Genomic DNA, 6,000 nt, shown 5'->3' on the forward strand with positions numbered 1-6,000 from the left:
ATGTCTTTCCTAGCTGGTGCCCCAACTCTTCCTACATAGTCATGCTAGGAACATTAGAACCACTATTTCCTTTAATGCTTGTAATGACCCATTGAAGTAGGTAGTAGATCACCCCATTTTAGGGATGAAGAAACTAAGACTTAGGTCACATGACTTGCTTGAGATTGCACAGGTTGGGAGTAGTGGATTCAGAACAGTCTGGCTTCAGAGCTAGGTTCTGAACCTCTGCATTGCACTGTTCTTGAACATGATTCATGTCTTCCTTGGTGCTCCTTTTCTCCCTTGGCCCTTCTCTGCCAAAAGAATGGAAAACTTTGTGGGCTCCAGTCAGCTAGGTGAGAGATGGCTCAGGTGTTTACCCTGCCCTGAGGTCTCCCAAGGGTCAGATGCAAGCCCCAGGCCTTGCCATTCTACACCTTCATCCAGCTCCCAAATTCTCTTTCCCCAGGGACCTGTGTATCTAGCCTCACCCCCAATGGTTGTGCTTCTAGGAGGAAGAAGACCTTGGGATTGGACACCTGGGCCTCCTCCCTTTGAGAAAGGTCTGAGCTAGAGATGGACTTGGGCCTGAAAGATTGGTCCCAAGTCTGGGAAGAGCCTGAGAGCCAGGTAGGGGAATCCTCAGCCTCTTACTCGCTCTCCCCCACTCCCCGATGTTTCCTGGGATCAGGTTGGGAGAGGTCAATCCCTTGGGGACAGCTTGGTGACCTCTCCCTGGAGATGGAGATCCTGGGTTGGTGGAAATACTAACATACCTGGCTCTCCTGAGACTTATAACAGCCTCAGAGCCTTTATTTATTTTTTTTAATTTTAATTGTATTTTTTAATTTGAGAGGAGGGGAGAGGGACAGTGGGAGAGAGAGACAGAGAGAGAGACAGAGAGAGAGACAGAGAGAGAGAGAGAGAGAGAGAGAGAGAGAGAGAGAATCTGAAGCAGGCTCCACATTTAAGTGGAGAGGTGGATCCCACGATCCTGGAACCATGACCTGAGCCAAAATCAAGAGTCGGATGCTCAACTCACTGAGCACCTCAGGTGATGCAAGCCTCAGAGCCTTTAAAGAGCAGGGGAAATAGATCTGGAAAGGCACACACCATCAGGCACGATGGACGCACCTGGGTGCTATTCCTGGGCCTGCAGGAACACCAACCTCTGAAAAGGGTTGTTGGAGTAAAGAGGTGGGCTTTGGAGTTGGCCAACTCTTCTAACCCCATCATTTCATTTTTCTTCTTCCAACAATAGCACAGCTGACCTCATCGGGAAACAGCATCTGGAGGCATACTGACAACCTCTGAGAGTCCCTCAGGTTCTGGAGATACCTCTGTCAGTCTCCCCACCGTCTCTGCCAGTCTCCTATTTCTGAGGATATCTCTCTGTTGGTCTCCCCACTGTCTCTGCTGGTATCCCTACCATCTCTGCCAATCTCCCTACCATCTCTGAGAAGATCTCTGTCAGTCTCCCCACCATGTCTACCAGTCTCCTCACTGTCTCTGGGTAGAACTCTGCCGATCTCTGCACGTTCTTTGCAAGTTTCTCAACAGTTTCTTCACCTTCTGGGAGTTTTCCAAGTAGTTCTCAGATTTCAGCTACAACCATTTCTTGGAGTACTACAGTAACATTCTCGGTGTTGCTAGGTGATATTTCTATTTCTCAATCTATCTCTAGAGGGCTTTTTAGCTTGGCCTGTGGCTCTGGGTGGGGGCTTCCTATGCTCAGCCACGTGTAAGTCAACAGTTCCCCAAAATCTCATTGAAGCAGTGCCCTGGGCTTGGTGGCTATACAAAGCACCCCCTCCAACCCCACCCCTGCTTTTCAATTCATAAACTTTTTCTCTTGTAGTTAGTGTCTTTTGTATCCTACCTAAGACTTTTTTTTTTGCCTACTTTAAAGTCATAAACATATTCTCTTATGCATACTTCTGGAAGCTTTCTTATTTGGGCTTTGAAATTTAAGCCTATGATTTGTCTTCGATTAATTTCTGTGTATGGAGTAAGGTAGAGGTCGGTTCATTTTCTCCCTGTATGGATAGCCAGTTGCCTCAGAGCCATTTATTTCAAAGACCTTCCCTCTTTGCCCACCATTGAGTTGTGTGAGTATCTTTATCAAAAGGCCGGTGAGCATATACATGTGGGTCTATTTCTGGACTCTATTCTGTTCCTCTTTTTTTTTTTTTAAGTTTATTTTTTTCTTTTGAGAGAGAGGAAGAGTGTGGGAGTTTACATGTGCACATGAGTGGGGGAGAGGCAGAGAGAGAGAGAGAGAGAGAGAGAGAGAGAGAGAGAGAGAGAGAATCCCAAGAAGGCTCTTTGCTGTCAGCGCAGAGCCTGATGTGGGGCTCAAACCCACAAACTGTGAGATCATGACCTGAGCTGAAACCAAGAGTTGGACACTTAACTCCACTTAACTGAGCCACCCAGGTGCCCCTATTCTGTTCTTCTGTGTCTATTTTTAGGTCAGTGCCACAGTACTTAATGACCTCAGCTTTGTAGCAAGTTTCAAGATCTGGTAGTTTAAGTCTTCTACTTTTGTTTTGTTTTGAGATTTCTCAGCCATTCTCAGTCTTCATTTTCATAGAATTAGCTCATCGATTTATACCAACAACTCGCTAGGATTTTTTTTTAATTTTTTTTTCAATGTTTATTTTTGAGAGAGAGAGAGACAGAGCGTGAGCAGAGGAAGGGCAGAGAGAGAGAGGGAGAAACAGAATCTGAAGCAGGCTCTAGGCTCTGAGCTGTCAGGACAGAGCGAAATGCAGGACTCAAACTCAGGAACAACGAGATCATGACCTGAGCAGATTTTTGACGCTGAACAAACTGAGCCACCCAGGTGCCCCTATAAGTCGCTAGGATTTTGATTGAGGGAACACTGAATGTAATTTCTGCTTCTGCTCTCACTTCTGATCTCTTCTGGCCATTTTTTCTCTCTTCCCTTCTAGGATCTGCCTCAGATCTCCCTCACGACAGCCCCTGGAACGGCTCCCATTGGGTCTGGCCTTCCACATAGCTAGCACGGCTGTCTCAGGAGGCTCCACCCCCATAATGGCTGGAGTGGCCACCACATGCCCCGAGCCCAGAATCCTGACCAGTAAGGTGCTCTTATTTGCACTGGGCCATTTACCAGTAAAGATGATGGTTGGGCCCATTCTCTCTTACTCTTCTGCAGCCAGCTCTGGCTCCTGGAGGGGAGTACAGGCATTCATTAGTGCCTGATTTCAACTGTGTTTTGAGTATGTCTGACGATGTTTCCAGTTCTTAACGGGGTTTCAGTGCTCCCTTGAGCTTCTGGTCACACCAGTAGCCAGATGTCTGTTACCTGATTGCTTCCTTGAAAAGTTTTCAACTTCCTTTCTCATGGCTTTGATCTTTCTGGTGTAAGAAACATCCCCTCCAAGGATCCTGTTCCCCTTCCTCCCTCTTTTTCCTTCTCCTCTCCCTTCCATTCCCAGCAGGGATGGCATGGGCAGCTTCCCCCACCAACCCCACTCCCCAGTAGCTAAAGGCAGGGAATTAAGGGAGGAAAGACAGGGGAGCAGGCTCAGGCCACTTTCCCAGTGGGAAAGACTGGGGTTCAGAAGGAGAGAGGCCCACCTGGGCATCCTCATAGTAGAGACATTGCAGAGTGAGATATATATGACAACAGAGCTGGAGATATGGAGGAAGGTTCAGAAAGATGGAAAGATGTGGATGTCAGTGATGTGGATGTCAGTACCTGTCAGTGACCAAGCAGGGATGGGGAGTTGGGGCCACCAAAAGAGAGAATGGGGAGTGCTGGAGGCTGACCAGCTCAGGGAGACACTAAATTCAGCTCTATCCAGGCAGTGAAGACTGTGTGGAGTCACAGTAGCCTGGGTATTGAATCCTAGCTCCACCAATATAGCTGTGTGATCTTGTGCAAATTACTTAACCTCTCTGTGTCCAGATTTCTCATTAATAATAACTAATACTTAAATAGCACTTATTATGTGCTAGAGGCTGTACATACATACCTATGTACCTGTGATATAGATAATATTATTACCCCTCATTTTATAGATGAGTGCTGGATAAAATGAGAATGATAGGTCAAAAGGCTGTTGGAGAATGAAATGAGCTATACATGTAAAGCCCTTAGCTGCTTGGCATTAATGCTCAATATTCCCCTTATTCATCATTACTATCATTTCACTTGAAGAGGGATGCTGAGAACCTGAGTTGTCAAGGAGAGGGAGCAGCCCATGGGGAGAGCTGAGGGCTGGGAAGCACATTCCTGGGGCCCTCAGTTGATCCACCCTCTCCATGGTCTCTCAGGCCTGCCACTTCTGGAAGGAGATGAGTGTGGAGTGTGGTAGTGGCTCTGTGACCCCTTATGACTGCCACCATAGGGACACCAACCACTACCCTGTCAAATGAAGGGGTGGGGCCGGGATGGTAGAGTATCCCTCTCCCTTCAACCTTCCTTCTTCCTCTCCAAAACAGACTCATTCTCAGACTCAACCTTCCCATTCAGTTAGCTGGGACCATTTCCTGCGGGTGGATTCCTGGGGCCACCAGCCCATCCAGGTCTCCTTCACCAACAGTATAAGGGGATCAGTCACCAAGTAGGAGGCTGAGGTTCTGGTCTGGGTCCTGCCACCAGCCTGCCATTTGGACCTAACTTCTCTGAAGCAGTTTTCTCATCTGCAGAAGGAAGGACCAGGGCTAGCTGGTCTCCAGGGGTCTTCTAGCCTTCATGAAGTCTAGGTCTGGGCAGTTGGAACCTTTGTCCTTCACCCTTTCTTCCCATTCCCACCCTCTTCCTTAGAGAGCCTCATTAGCTAGGGACACTTTGGACATCCCATGTGCAGGATGGGGAAGCTCTCCCTTCACAGCTCCTTCCATATGGAGCCCCTTTGGGCTGGCTCCTGGCCCTCCCAACACCTCCAGTCCTCTCACTTTGAGACAGGCGAGGAGTCCTGCTCTGTGATGCCTCCTTAGACCACTCTGAGTGGATGAAAGACACAATTCTTGCTAAATAAAACACCACCCCCTCCACTTGTCTCCTAGTCATTGTGTATTTGTCAAAGCACATGTGCTTTGCCATTATGCAGTTACCGACCAAGTCTGGTCTCCTGCTTACCAGGTGTGTGACCTTGGGCAAGTCACTTCCCTAATCTGAGACTGTTTATTCTCATCGGTAAAATGAAGCTAACATTGCTAATCTCATAGGTTATAAGAAGGTAAGGTGTTTAGCATATTCTTTGGTACATAGAAATGCTCAAACGTTAGAAATTAGTAGGATTATTTTGTGACTAACCCCTCAGCCTCTAACTCAGACACAACAACCTCTACTCACACTAAGAGATCAACCTGAGCCTCTACTTACCCCCTAGTTTCTCTAACCCAGATGCATGGGTCCTCTGGAGGAAGTTGTGGCTAAAAGAGAAGGGCGGATGTTTATTTATGCAACTAAAGCAGAGATTGTGAATCTCAGCACCACTGACATGTTGGGCTGGAGAGTTCTTTGTTGCGGGTTGGGGGCTGTCCTGCGCATTATGTATTATGTTGAATAGTACCTCTGGCCTCTATCCACTAGAGGCTAGTGACACCCCCTCCAAGTTGTGACAAGAATATCTCTAGGGACACCTGGGTGGCTCAGTTGGCTGAGCGTCCGACTCTTGATTTTGGCTCAGGTCATGATCCCAGGGTTGTGGGATCAAGCCCCATGTCAGGCTCCACGCTTAGCATGGAGCCTTCTTGAGATATTCTCTCTCTCTCTCTCTCTCTCTCTCTCTTTCACTCTGTCCCTCTCACTTACTCCCACTCTCTCTCTCTAAAATAAAATTAAAAAACAAACAAAAAAGAATATCTTCAGACTTTCCCAAATGTTTGCTGGGAGAGCAAAACTGTCCCTCTCTGTTGAGAACCACTCTCCTAGAGGCCTAGGTTCCTGGGGGAAAGGGTGGGGCTGGGGACTAATGGAAAAGGGAGTTGTTAGTCACTCTGGGTCCAGATGGAGCTACAGGGGAAGGCCTGCTGCTTCCTTAG

This window comes from Panthera tigris, chromosome B2 (assembly GCF_018350195.1).
Source record: "Panthera tigris isolate Pti1 chromosome B2, P.tigris_Pti1_mat1.1, whole genome shotgun sequence".
In the NCBI taxonomy this organism is placed as follows: domain Eukaryota; kingdom Metazoa; phylum Chordata; class Mammalia; order Carnivora; family Felidae; genus Panthera; species Panthera tigris.